The sequence below is a fragment of the Platalea leucorodia genome (assembly GCF_965183815.1).
Source record: "Platalea leucorodia genome assembly, chromosome: Z".
Taxonomy (NCBI): domain Eukaryota; kingdom Metazoa; phylum Chordata; class Aves; order Pelecaniformes; family Threskiornithidae; genus Platalea; species Platalea leucorodia.
In genome coordinates, this window is record NC_138858.1 from 12,325,288 (window position 1) to 12,340,396 (window position 15,109).

The following is a 15,109-nucleotide window of genomic DNA, read 5'->3' on the forward strand; positions in this document are numbered from 1 at the left end:
TTTATTTTAAAGGAGATTTGCTTCCAAATCTGAGTTTCAAAACATCAAAACTTCTGGAAACTAGAAAGTCTGACTTCAGGCAACGTCTACATAGGAGCCTCTGGATCCCTGTGTCAGTCTGTTCCAGGTAGGCAAGCAACATCCCCAGGAGCTGCTGGCAAACACTAGCTATAGCGTTGTCCCAGCAGGATAAAAATGTGGAGTCTCGGAGCTGGCAAACACTTCCAAGAGCACTGAGCTGCGCCACGACCTCTCTCAAGCAGTGAATAAGTCAATCTTCTTAATTACAGCAAACAGAACAAGATTTTACCTATAGCTATGTGCAAATTAGAACTGACAGCACTTGCCTGGGCACTGAGTCTGATCCCTCTTTGTTAAAAGCAACTACGTGGCCTCCCTCATGGCTTGATCAAACTCTGTGTGGAAAGCAAGGGTCCTCCTCCTACCCTGTACTTCCGTGGGCTTAATATAAAACCTCAGTGTTTATGAATCTTCTTTGTTTTTTCCATTAAAATGTATGTATTTGTTCCTATGTGAAGGCTGCCCTTTTGGTAGCATTTATTCCCTGATGTATTTATAGGCAGCAACTCTATCCCTTCTCAAACTGTGTTTTGAAAGGTTAGACAGAAGCCTGAAAGATCTTAGCTTATCAGAAAATAAATGCCCTTTTTTCTCCCAATCGCATTAACCCTCTGCACCTCTTCAGGTTTTAATTAATCTTTTCTGAATGTACACATGCTAAATTACACATTTAACTTCTATGGAAAATACTTCTGCTACACGTGAATCTGCTCATAGTAAGCGCACAATCAGGCGGTTTGCCTGCTCTTCTTTTTCGTTTTCCTGCAGTAGTTCATACCAGTTCTCATTAGCAGCTCACCAGCACTCAGGAGTACGTGCTACTCCAGTCTTCACAACCCTGCTGCAGCAGCTCGATTTTCAGCTGCAACGGCAGTGTTTCCCAGCTTCACGTCATTAGCACATTCCTGCGCTTTGTGAACGTCCCTAACAACAATATTTATGAAAGTGGGTCCTAAAACCCACTTCAGTGGATTTCAGTAATATCTTCTTCAGTGCACAGTGCCTCTTTTCTTGAGGTGACCTATTATTTTTCCCTGTTTTACTGCATCTTCACAGTTCTAATCCTCTTCATTTTAATTAATACTCACACCTGAAATTACATTAAATAACTTACTGAAATGCTGGTAAACCAACCCAGAACGCTTCCTTTGTCCAGAGAGGTACTAGATTAGTTTGGTACAAAAAAATTTTAGCAAATATGTATTCCATTGAATCCTTCCTCCTGCTTGTTCTATAACTTTCCTTCTTCTAAAGATATCCAGATCCCTTTTCTCCACTGAAAGTGAGGTACATTTACTAGTCTCTCATGTGGCACCACCTCCAGCTGGACACCAGACCTGCAAGCTGATTGCTGCTTCTTTCAGCTCTCAGGCTGTGAACTCCAAGCCATTTGAATACCTGGATCTCCGAGCTTTATTCTGGATGGGGTGGCCTGTCCTTATATTTGCTTTTTGTTGGGTCTTCTGCTTCCGTTCCTGTGTCTAGTAACATGGAGGCCGATACTTGTTCAGTTGTGGTGTCACACCTAAAGTTTAATTTTTAATCTTTACATAGGGGCCATCTTCGCTCTGTTGTTCCCCCAATCCCCTTCAAATACTACTAAAGACACTTTTGTGGAGTATTAGAGTTTCCTCTGTAGAGTCTCACCTGGGAATGATTCTCAGGTCTTCCATGCGCATCTTCACCTCCAAGCCACAGCATCCTTTGCTAATCCACCACTTTTACTACTGTTAGCAGATTCTTTGTTCATTCTCAGTATCACTCACCATAGTTATACAACCACCGAGGGCTGGAGTCGTCTCCTAAGGTATTTTCACGTTATTCAGGACGCAAGTTTCAGACGGCTTTTGTACTAAGTGAACAAAAAAATTCCATGCCACTCTTTACTCCATGCCAAGTCCTCATGCTTCTCAAACCAGGTGACTTCATTAGCTAGTTTCTGTAATTTATTTCTCTAACTGCTGTCCTTGAAATTAAGAATCACGATTGTAAACATTTTTGACGTTCTACTTTACATAATTAAAATTTTATTACTCAATATGAGGTTATTTTCTGTAATTGGCTTGTATACAATAATTTTCCCACATCCAAGAAACAATGTTAATGACCATCAACTCAGGCTAGTTCCCTGGATGTTTAAATTGAGCAAGCAGTGGCTGGTGCAAGTGGCTTCAAGCCACTAGAAAACTCTGAATTGTGTTATAGTCACAGGAAATTACCAAGCTACTCCCCCATCTGTTGCCCCAGTGTGAACTGGCATTAGGGAAAGAGAAACGACGTCTCAATGAATAAGAAATGAGCAGAGTTGAAGATCTTGTCTGCAATTTACAGAAAGTTGTGAAATGCTTCCTGGTAAACATTTCCTCAGAACTGCAAACTTCATAGCCCTAGAAACCAAACACGTTTCACTACTTAGAAGATACTCAGTGCTGTTGAGAGCTACTCAGACAGATCACTGGCATCAGGAGTGACTGCATGGTGTCCTGCACGGTGACTTTTTCTTCCTTAAGAGCTTCTCCAAAAAGGGAAGTGGACTAACGAAGCCTCTGTTGGGGCCATAAGACCACAAGCCAGATATCTAAAGGAAGGGGAATTCATGGGACACCAAGTTAAAAATAACCGCTTTGAATTCCTGTGACAGCATCCCGTTGACCTAAAGCGGTTAAAACAAAACAGAAAGTACCTGGGACGGGAGGTAGGATCCCCTCGTGGCAGAACAAGCAGAGGAGTTTGTGGTTATAGACTTACAGCTGTGAAAAGACTCACTAGATCAGTCTGCCTGGCTGTGCATCACCTTCCCCAGTCACCCCGGCACCGAGCCCAGTAGCTTGTGCGTGATTCAGTCTTCGCTTCTGGGAAACACATGGTTTGACCAGAAACCTTCAAACGACGGAGCTCCAAAATCCTAGGGGGACTCAGGATTTCCCTTAGGAATCTCCTCCAATGGATGTTGAAATGACACGCTTTCTATCTGTTTTTCATTAGCCTGACCATAACGCTGCGCCGCTGGTTCTCATTCTGCTGTGCTGTTAGTCCAGGATTCTGAACAGTCCCTGTGTATTTTCCCATATCCTACTGGAAGAACGTCTCAATAGCCACCTTGATAAACTAATCAAATGAAACCCTTTAAATTCCTCTCTGGAGGGCATTTTCTCAGCCTTAGAGCAGTCTGGAATTTTTTCCTGTGCCCTGTCCAATTTTCTGTCGAAGTTATTTCAAAGATGTGGACACCAGAACAGGACCCTTTACGTCAGTCATAGCCTCACCAAAACTGCTCATGGAGGAAGAAGCCCTTCTCTGTTTCCACTTACTGGTCCAAGATCCTTGGCTGGAAAAGCATTAGCTCCTCCTGGCACAGCATCCTGGTAGGAATTCATGCCATTCTGCTTACAGAACTCAAGAGCATTTTCCACCACATGGATTACCAGGAAAAACCCCGATTCCTAAGCCTGCCCTGCTCCTTGCCTGCATGCTTGGCTTTCATGGGCCATGCTTTCAAAGAGATCCAGGCCACTCAGGCCTCACAGTAAATCCTCACTTTACCAGCCTTTGAGTGCAGCTGGGATTTTACCTTGTATAAACCTCCAAAACAGAGATTACCCCCACCTAGAGTCATCCTCCGCAGAACTCCTGACCGCCAGCCCGGCAGGGTGTTTCACAAGGGGAGGGAACTGTTCAGCCCTCAAACATCTGCAGAAGCTGAGTTCTGGAGCTCAGATGCCCTGAGCATCTCCGGTGCCGCTTGCGTGGAAGCCAGCAGACAGAAAATAGGAGGTGACTTTAACACATAGCAGGCCAGGGTACCTCAGGGTCCAGGGAGAGCCAGCACACTTTTTCATCTCTGTTCTTAATCACCATCCTCTTCAGAGCCGAGCTGGCAAAACAGGCTGCAGAAAAGGAAGTCGGATTCACCGACAGCACTTGCAGGGTTGCGACACAGGAGAGGAGAGCCAAGAGCGGAGTCAGAAAGCCGCACAGAAATCACGCAGCTCTGCCATATGCCAGACAGGCTTCCCCGAGGCAGCGCGCTAGCGCATCCCAGCACAGCCCAGCGCTCACCCCCGGGGGGCTCAGCTCCAGCCTGGCACCCATCCTCCCCCTGCCTCAGCACCAGCTGCAGACGCACAGCCGCAGGACGGAGGCTGCATCTTTCACAGAAGGGCGCTGGAGAGATGCAGCACACAAAGAAAAGAGATTTTGCTCATGGACACCTGGCTTAATTGCCTGAATCAGGCTTATAAAAAGCTAACGGGTCTTAAGTCCCGTCACCACATGCTAGCCTTGATCTTCCGCAGCCCGTGCCGGGGGGCCAGGCCTCCTGCATGCAGTGGCAAGCAGCAGGAGAGCAGACAGGCAGTTGACCTCAGAAGGGATTTGCAGCCAGAGCTCCCACTGGCAAGACACGTTGCAACGCGATGGTTACTGGGTGAAGCCCACACCCATGACTGCTGCACAATAGTGCAAACATAAAAGAGCTATAGATCAAACAAGGCAAGGCTCTGCCCAGCCCAGTGGAGCTGCTGAGGCGCAGCGTGTCCCCATCACAATGGGATGAAATTTCATTCATCTTGCCAGATTCAGGGGTGACGAGAAGGGGGAGGTGAGCCTGCTCATCACAACCACAACGCGTTGCTTCCTACCACGCAAACCAGCGTGGGCACCACGGGTCTGCCCTGCGTGACATCTGTGGCCAGTATCCGTGGACATATCAGCTAGAATCAAAATCACCCTGGAGAAGGGCTGAGAAAGCGCTCCCGCTAGGCAGCACGCACAGGGCCAGCCTCGTCTCCCGGGCAGGCTCTGTAATATTGCTGGGTGACAAATGCAGCTGCGAGGGGTTTTCACAGAGTCTAACTTCTTAGAACACAAGCAGTATAGCCAAAAAATGGTCTCTTGGGCTGAAAGGACCAGCGCCCTGCTTTGCAAACACCGTACCCTTGCTCGCCTGCTCTTCAGACCATTTCAGGCTTTATAAACCCCCGGCCAGACCTTGCCAAGGCTCTATGGCAGCCTAGGAAAGATCCCAGATGTTCCTGTCTTCTGCGGTTTCTGTCTGCTGCTAACTTTGTGCGCATGGCAATGCTTCGCCTCTCACCCAAAGTGATGCAGCTCTTTAGGAGGCTTTGGACCAGAGCGGCCTGTGCAAACCAGCTCCCCCAGCCTGAAGCTGCGGCTGACGTCTGCTGGGAGCAGAGCGGGCAGCCCAGCAGCTCTGGGGTGAAGCCCTTGGGGAGCCGGCAGGACTGCACAGCCAGACCATGTCTGCATCAGCTGCATGACACTGGGGCACTGTTTTAATTTAAAATGGATTAGGCTTTGTTTTCTTTTTAGCAAAATAACATTGCACGCATTGTTGGGCGATAAAACCCACAGATAACTATGCCAGCAGGGTGTTGGGGTGGACGTGATCAGTAGCACAGTCCGAGCTGAGGGGGCGAAGAGCCGGGGCGGGGGGAAGCCTATAGAAATGTGCTACTGCTGGCAATGACAGCAGCTCCCGGGGAGGCCCTTGCACAACCTCTGAGTAGCTCCTTCCTGAAAGAGGGCGGAGGGGCCCGACACCCAGAACTTGGATGACAACTGGAGCAGGACATGCGTGCAAGGCAGCAGGGACACGTGTGAGCCAGCTACGCCTTGTGTCACTCCTACTCACAGCCATGCGACGGTGATGGCACTGACGACTTCTGGGAGGACACCGGGAAGAGGAGGTGAGGATGTCTCAATTCACCACAGCATCTATTAGTAAATTGCTGTTTTTCCCAAGCTGGTTCTGCCCTTCCCTGCCTGCCCTCCTGCTGATTTTCTTGGGCTTAAGCTCTGCATTTAGTACTGCATACAAGGGAAGCACTACCCAACCAAGGTGTTCTGGCAAAGTCATTTTGTTTCCCAGGTTTCTTGGCAGCACCTTGGTATCACATGCACCAGGTTCCTTCCTTACCCTAATCCGTGCCTTTTGGCTGGCAGCAGCGCAAGGCAGAAGGGACGTTATTCAACAGCGCTGACCCTCAGCTGCTGGAAGCACTCCCTGAGCACAGGGGCTTTGGGGTGTCCCAGGGCCACACAGCTCCATTTGGGGACACCTACCTATACCCCACCATCATGTTAGAGACCAGCCAGTGTTTCTGCCTCCTGCAGAATCAGAAGACTCCCTAACAAATCCTCCTACAGCCTCATTAGTTCACCACACCAGCGCTGTCAACCAAGCTGGCCCTTGCAGGTCTCTGACCCAGTTGTGCCTGGATCTCCTCTTCAGTCACGTTGACTCCCAGCACGTGTGATGCCTGAGGAAGCCGATGCTGCCAGCAAAATGCAGTAAGAGTGCTCCCACAATGTTTATATACCAGCTGGGGACCTGACCCCATACAGCTCTCTGCACAGTATTCTCCAGTACTTTCTTACCTGAAACTCTTCATAACCTCTCATGGCTTTTTTTAGCATCAGTTTTGCTGCCGACGTGCTCCAGACCAGGCATCCCTTGCTTCAAATGCTAACAGAAGGCACCGGGCTCCCCTGGGATGCTTCATCACTGCTGGAGGGACTGCATCTCCACGCGGGCAAGGACAGCAGGAGCTCCTGTGGACGTGGTGCAGGTTGGGGCTCGAAGCATGCTGCAACGTACTGTGGTAAGCGTAACCAGTGCTGCTGCCCCAGGTAGGAATGCAAGATGGAGGGAATTGGGGGCAGCATAAGAAAACCCACAGACGCACACGACACCAGTGTCCATCTGCCCTGACCTGCCAGGTGAGTGGAAAAGCCCAAAACAGCAAGACTGCAGGTCTGTGCAGGCACTGTAGCAACGTGCTCCCAGGAGAGAGAGGTGCATGGGTGGTATCGGCAGGCAGCTGCAGCTGGTAGGAACAGCTCCCCAGGGGAGCAGAAGTAGGGCAGATGCTCTTCACGGTGCAGATAGGAGCAACCAGTTCCCACTGCTGCTCAAGTGATGCCAGGACAGCCCAGAGCCACGAAGCTGGGAGACTGTCTCTGCGTGGGGAGGTGGCCCGGGGCACTTGGCATAGGCTGCTGCACCACCAAAGCCTCAGGTGGGCAGTCTGAGAAGACAGAAGACTGAGCTGGCGTTAGTCACCTGTTAGCAGCAAAGCCAACGTGCACCCTGGGTCCTCCTGAGCCCGGGGAGGAGGCCTTGCATGATGTGGTGAGGACTGCATGAAAGCTTTCCCCTGGGCCATCTGAGAGGTCTGGCCAGGTGATCCTGTGGTCTCGTACGGGCTTAATACACCATGAATTGACAAGTCCTTTCCTGGTCGCAATTTAAATAGACCTTCTTGTTACGCAGAGACTCTTCTCTAAGCAGGTATAATTATAGCAGGAATGCAGAGAGTACAGTTTTAGTTCCATCAGATGCTGGTAATTCCCTCCTGCCACAATCAGTCTTCCAGCATTTTATTTGTCTGACACATCAGATCCCATTTTCTTAGAGGGGAAAAGAGTTAGCAAAACACTTAGCAATAACAAATTAAGTGTCATTAAGTCAGGCAATCACAGAGCTGAGACGTAATGCACTAATTTATCTATCTCTCCCTGCAGAAGAGCTCCTCTGTGCTACATCCATCTGTTCTTGCTGACAGGCATTATACATATCCGAGACTTGAGAGCAATTCAGACCCTTTGCATTTGATTTGGACTGACATTGTCCCTTCCAAGAAGCTCCAGACCTTTCAGCTCCTACCAGAACGGCAGAGATAGGACTCTGCCAAGGCAAAGCTCATGCTACGAATTCAAACCTAAAGGTAGTCCCCAGCTGCCAAAGAAAAACCCTCTGCAAACAGTAGGTTCTCCTCTCCTACTCAAGTCCAGCTGGATCAACCATCTCCTTTGGCAGCAGTCCCTACAGAAAGGGATAAGGTTTACACAAAGGGGGCAAAGGAAGAGCAACGGGGCTGTTTTGGACTGGGGAGAGGCAGGGAGGGACTCATTCAAGTGCTAGTTGCTCTTGCACACAGTATGAACCAGGGTCAACACAGTGAGAAGTTAAAATTGAACAGATACGTTAATCACTGAAAATTAGAAAGAACATGGAACTACATGACTGTTTTACATATATGTGTGTATATATATGAGAAGAGGAAGTAGAAAATATCTGTAAAACACATCACACTGAGTTTGGCCAGTGCAGGCAGAATGCACCAGGTGTTAAGTGCAAAACCTGGACATCTGCAAAGTCATTTGCACACGCTGCAGAGAAACCTAGGCCATTTATTATTAAACTGCAGACCGGCCTCTTTCTGAAACTGTATCCTCTATGGAGGATAAAAATCTGTCAGAGAAAAACTGAAGTTAGCAAACTCCAGCAAAACAACGAGGAAACCCCATCCCAGAGCAAGGACTCCCAGGCCCCTGTGAGCCGTCTGTCGGCAGGGCAGCCCTGGAGGCATTGATCTCCTTGCTCTGCTGCCCACCACCGGGCTAATGCCCAGGGACAGCTGTGGGGCCCATCGAGCCCTCAGCCCAGCAGAGACCCGGCCCCGGCCCCTCGCTCTTGCTGCAGCAGAACCACGAGGGGATAACAGGATCAAAAGAGCAGTAACGAGCTCTGGGAACTTGTCAGACAAATGTGTTTTTAACTGAATCCCAAATGAGCCACTGAAGGGGAGCATTAGTGCTGTCACGTGGAGCACATGATTTTGGAATTCATTAAGCCTTTCAAGCAGCGCTAGCACCGCCGTCCCCAGTCCCAGCCGTTAGCCATGTGGCTGAAAAGCGGCCAAGTTTCCTGCACCCCAGGACCAGAGGAATGGCCTGCGTTTGCAGCAGATCACAGGAGCTACAGAGCTAGAGGATGCATGCACTAGACAGGCTGATTGCACCGGTCTTGAGAAAAAATGGCACCTCTTCTTGGGGCCCTGGGCACAAACATGCCACTCCCCATGTCCTATCAGGCTTCTTTGGAGAAATCAGATGCTTCAAGAGAAGCTTCCTTTCTTCTTTCTCTGAGACAGGTTACAGAGGAATGAAAAATCTAGTTATGGAGAAGTGGAACTGGCAGTCCTGCATCTAGTTACCGAGAACGAGAACAGAAGGACCTCAATTTGGATGAAACCAGAACAGAACTGCAATTGAAAGCTAAAGGCAAATGTTACAGAATGTTGTTGGCTATGGCACTGGGTCATGTTTTGCAGCACTATCTCAAATACAAAGTCCCCTCCGAAACTCCAACTCTCCCTTGTTTGAGGACTGTTTGTAGATTAACCATGCTGTGGATGTGAAGACACAGAAGTGGCTCCGTTCATAGCCAAGACACAGCAAACATCTTCATCGTTTGCTTTCCAGGCTAAATAAAGCTCAGCTGCTTTTTCAGAAGGGCTGAAGCAAGTATCTGTGCAATTCCATCTCAAAACGCTGGGGACTGTGCACCAAGACGCTTGTGCAGCTCTGTGCAGAGGCCACGCGGTGCGCCACGCTCCCGGCCCGTGGCAGCGGCATGGTGCAGAGCTGGCTTGGAGCCGGAGCAGCACCCATGCTAACACCCCCACGCCCGATGTAACTTTGGCGTTAGGCAGCACAGTGGGCACATAAAACAGCTCGGAGGGAAACAGCAAATGGTAGGTGTAGTAACTCTGGATCAGGGGTCACCGTGCCAGATCCAGGCTGGCTTCTGCAGAAGCATTTCTGTGTCCTTGCACTGACAAATACTTGCCGTTACCCAGCCCATTGGGACTGCAGTCCATTCCTCCTCACTCCCCATCCGGGACAACAGCAAACTTGTAGCCGTACAAATACATGAGTTATCTCTTACAGCCTTAAAACAGAGCGATAGCTGCCTGCTCCTATCTGGGATCTGCATGGTATCATGGCCCCAGTTCCTCCAGCAGAGCCACCACGCTGTCCTTGGGCTGTGCAGAGCTCCCACAGTCCTCACCGCTTTCCCCCCACTCTCCTCCCAGCACAGTGCATGCAGCCGGCACGCTCGGCAGGCCCTTGCTGTGCGGTTGCTGTCATTCCAGCCCAGACAGTATTTGGGTGAGATGATGCCTTTGGCAGACTCAGCAGCTGTGCTGATGCCCGCTGCACCAGCCGCAGCAGGGCTCAGTTGCTGGCAGACACCTCCAAGGCACAAAAGCAGCAGGAGAAACCCTTTGAAATGCTCTCCCAGGTCTCCTGACACTGTGAAGTTGGTTTTCTTCTAATTTTCCAACATCCTAATTTGCCAAATGTTTTTGCTTGACTGGAAGCCAAGCACAGCTTTGGGAACAAAATCTGTGGTGCACCGGGGGTTCCCTCAGCTGTTAACTGCCAGGATCTGTGATGCTGAGAGCTGACCCTAGACACTGCAAGCTCGATGCACAGACCAAAACTCAAGCTGAAAACCCTCCAGCCTGGCCTGCCCTGTCCAGAGCAGCTGTGAGCCTCAGAAATGCTGTGCTTCCTCCAGGGACCCTGCTGCCAATGTGCCCCTGTAGTCAGCAGCATCCCAAAATCCCATGGGAGCGGAGTCAGTAACTGCCCAGAGCCTCATTCAAGAGTGAATGTACTGCAGAAGGGGCTAAAGACTGGCCATAACTTTGCTGCTGGACTCAGGTCCATGGTGCTGCTTTGAGCTTTAATCCTGCATCTTCTTAGGATGCTTCATGTCGCAGCCTCCTCCAAAGTGGCTCTAAAGCAGCTCAAGTTGAAACTGCTGAAATCTTAAGTGGTGTGTAACCTCCTGTGTAAAGCTGGCTGTGAGAGAGAGAAAGGTGGCTAATAGGATCTGATTTTCTAGGGGGTTTCCAGGGAACTCCAAGTTCTGAAGAACCAAATTAACATGCAAAAGGATAAATGAGACATATTGGAAGAGACAACACACCCTTTGTCATAACTCAAAACTTCCTGCAATTCTCTGAAAGAGAGTAACCACAACAAATTAAAGGAAGACATAACAGAGTCCATTAGAGTGATAAGCTGAAAAACTAAAACAAAACCCCACCAAACCACCCCAAAACAAAAAACCATTTTCACACTGGAAGCTTGCCAGAGTGAAGAGATAACACAGGTGTGAACGACCATTCAGAGAAGATAGGGGCCCAGCAGAAAAGCACAATGAGTTATCCACACTAGCAAGGAACGAAGGGAAGTTCCCATGCTGCAGCCTCCTTTTGCAGGGACAAATAAGGCAACCTGCTCCAAGTGAAAGCGCGAGCAGGGTATGTTTCAAAACAAATTTATAACACAAACGGTAAATGACATGGATGGCAATTATCCGAGAGCTCTGGAGGAACTTCAACACAGATTTTTCAGCTGCTGTGGGACATGCAACCTGCTGCTTAATTCAGCCTGAAACCAGAAGCATGACAGGAGGCAAATGAGATGCCATGGTTGGTCTTCCGGGTTTTTTAAGAGCTTTGGGTAAATCTGGGTACCTATAACTTGTGAATCTGAGTTCTACAGTGGGAATTAGGAATAGCATCCCTGGGCATGTAGAGAAATGGGATTAAAGGAGAAGAAACAACCCCACAGTAGCAGAGGGAAGTCATGTCTCACTCCTTAAAGGAGTGAGGAATCCTGTTTCATGGATGTGGCTGGATAGATGGATGTACTTGGATGCCCAAAACACTTTCAGCAAGGCCCCACACCAAATGTCCTTAATCGCTCTTTTCCACAACATCTTTATTGCTATGGTTAATAACAAGGTAGAAGATAGTGAATGGAAAATGGTCGGTGTTTAAGATGGAGGAACATACCAGTGCTGTCCCACCAGGGTCTGTGCTAGGGCTTGTGATTTTTGCTGAATTCAGAAATGGTCCAGGAAAGGACGTGAGCAGTGACGGGACAGAGTTTGCCAGTGAGGCTGAGGTCTGCAGTGTAGTGAAGATGAGCACACACGGCAGAGTTCAAGATCTCACAATGAATGGCTGGATGATAAAATGACAAAGTCAGTGTTGGTAGATACAAAGTGATTTACAAGTTGAAGCTCTACCTGCACAAGGAGAGAGTTCAGACCAGTTGTCCCCACTCAGGGAAGAGGCCTGGGGGTTGGCTCTGTGTTTTCCCCCTTCCCTCTCAAGGGAAGATACAGCGGAATTAAGAAGAGGCAGAAAAGGTGAAAAGGAAAATCAAATGCATAGGACAGAGAAGAGAGCCAAGGGAGAGAAACATACATATATAAAATCATGTGCAGTGAGTGAAGTGTTTTGGAAATGATTACTTGTGATGTTTTATAGTATAGAAGCAAGGGCATATTAATTATGACATAGCAGGTTGAAAAACAAACAAATTTAAGTACTTCTTCACTATGCATCATAAGCCTGAGGAATTAATTGCTTAGGGTTGCTGTGGAGGCAAAATAATCTAGAATTGATCAAAAGCAATCAGATGCTTTTATGGAAGAGCAACCCAGCAAACACTCCTAGACAGACTGGTACTTTGGTCTGAATAAGATTAAACTGAGTATTGCTTGAAACATGTAGCAGAGGAAGCATGGCTTTATGCCTACACTGCTTTTCAGTCTGCTCTAAGCATACCCCACTGGCCATACCCCACTCCTGTGCATTGCAGATCCTTCTTGCTGCTCTTCCTACCTTCCTGGGTGCTGGCTCTGCCCAGCTCCCCATACCCGGACTTCTCTTCCTAGCCTTCCTCTTGGAGCTCAGCTGAAGTCCCATGGGCATGAAATGCAGCACTCGGGGATCTGCGGGCTGCCGGGCCCTCTTCTGGGTGCTGCCCCCGCTCACACAGCCCAATACAGCCTGATATTTGCCTTTGTTGTGCTTTAACCCCAGCCGGCAACTAAGCACCACACAGCTGCTCGCTCACTCGCCCCCGTTGGGATGGGGGAAAGAATCAGAAGGGTAGAATGGTCATATGGTGTGGGACATCCCTGTGGTCAGTCGGGGTCAGCTGTCCCAGCCATGTCCCCTCACAGCTCCTTGTGCACCCCCAGCCTGCTTGCTGGTGGGGTGGGGTGAGGAGCAGAGAAGTCCTTGACTCTGTGTGAGCACTGCTCAGCAATAACAAAAACATCCCTGTGTTATCAACACTGTTTTCAGCACAAATGCAAAACATAACCCCATACCAGCTATGGCACTATGAAGAAAATTATCTCTATCCCAGCCAAAACCAGCACAGCCTTTTATGTGAGTACTTCCCATTCGGTTCATCACACGCCAGCTGAACTATAACATGATATAACATGAACGACCTTCCCACTTTGGCTTACAGAGTTTGCTTTTTGCTTTTTCTAAGATATCACTTTCCGAGTGCCACAAGGGAAGCTGCTGCCGTAGGTAATGAGATAGGGCTGCTCACGCAGCTGCTCCTCTTCAATGGATAAGATCAGCTCCAGGGACAAGATGAAAGAAATCCTTAGCATAACTCATGCTCCCACACAGAGCTGAAGCTCCAGTGCCTGACTTTGGCCATGAGCTGGAAGTATTCAGGCAAAGACCACTCTGGAGATGTCAAATCTGCACTTTAGCAGCCTATTGTATTCCTAGCTCTTCTCCCAGCTTTTCCGCATTGCTGGCACGCATTTCTCCCCACGGCAGCCCAGCATTAGCCAGACTGCTCTCCAGAAGCTTGGCGAGACCTTGCGTACAGGCAGAGCATTGAGTGCTTGCTATTGCTCCTGCAAACCAGAGCCTTGCAGAAATCATGCCAGTGCCTCCAGTGCTGCATAGCCTCCTCAGCCTAGCAGCTTCTCACCCTTCTCTTCCCTTGATTTCTTCTTGCTGTGTCACAGAAAAAGCAGAAGTGGCATACGTGGAAGAAACTTGACCTGCCAGCCCAGATGTCCGTGCCAGGCTCCTGGCTGCCCACATTGCGATTCTACTTCCCACCCATCAAATCAGGGGCAAAAGAAATCTGTGATCGATCTTGCTCTGGTTTTGGGAAGCTTGCCAGGAGACGTGCCGTGCACAGCCACCAGAGAAATGTCCTGACGCTCCCCTGATGTCGTTCTCCCCAGCGTCACCGTTGAGCTGTGCCTGCAGCAGCACGCAGGAGGTACTGGAGGCAGCTGCTGGGGGAAAGCTGTTCACCACCCTCCTTTCTTCAGCATTATCCCTGCCAGGCTACAGGAGCCAACAGTGTTTTGCAGCTGGATCTTAGCCCTGGGCTTGCACTGTGCTCTGTGGCACAGGAACTAGGAAAGAGTTGCAGCTGCATTGCTGAAATGCATTTCTTATATGTGTCTCAGTTCTGTGTAGTAGTGAGTTCTTAGAAATGTTTTGGCCATGGCGTGGTTCTACGTGCTGCTCAGAAGGCAAGCTTTCCAGCTGCCCAGCGGTGGAGGAAGCCAAGAACACTGGCACAGAGGCCAAGGCTGCCCAGCAAAATGCCCCTGGGCTTAGCCAGGAAGACTGCAAACAGCAGCCTTTGACTGCCTGGACTGGTTCCGTCCTGAACAGCCTCAAAGTAGCTGCCAAAACCCAGCACAAGGAAGAGAAAAGGTGTGTTAACGCCGCAAGGCAGTGCTGGGGAGAGCCGGGATGTCAGGCTGGAACAACCACCGCTTCCCCATCTGGTCCCCAGCGGTGCTCCCTTGTGACCCTGTGCAGCTCAGCGCTGCTGCTCCAGAGACCACAGGGGAGGGAAGAGAAAGAATCCCACGGTTAAAGGCAGCGCTAAGACACGGCCACAAGCATCCCGTACCACATTAATAAGCTTCGCCAGCCACAGTGCCAGCCTATGCAACCTGGACTCAGCCGCACTCCTGCCTCCCAGGGAGGAGTGAAGCAGCGTGGGCAGCGTGGCCGTCCTCCGGTGCCGAGGGATCCGCCAGGGGAGCACTGAGCCAGAGGGAGCTGGGCGCAGGCTGCAAAGGGGAGGTCTTGCCCGTGGCATACACGGGAGTTGGCGTGGGAGAAGAGCACTACTACGGGTGGCAGTTGTACACCAGGATTACTGGCCCATGAGCCTTCAGCTTCTCCACTGAGAAACTTCACATGATCCTGTGTCTACCCTCAGAGGCATTAGCCGTTCTCCGTTTCCAGTCTGTGGCTGAACTGACTGCAGGTAACAGAAACAAAGAAAATGCTGATCTTCTCCTTTAATAGGAAGAAATTTATTTTAAGAGGTAGAAAATACATAACAA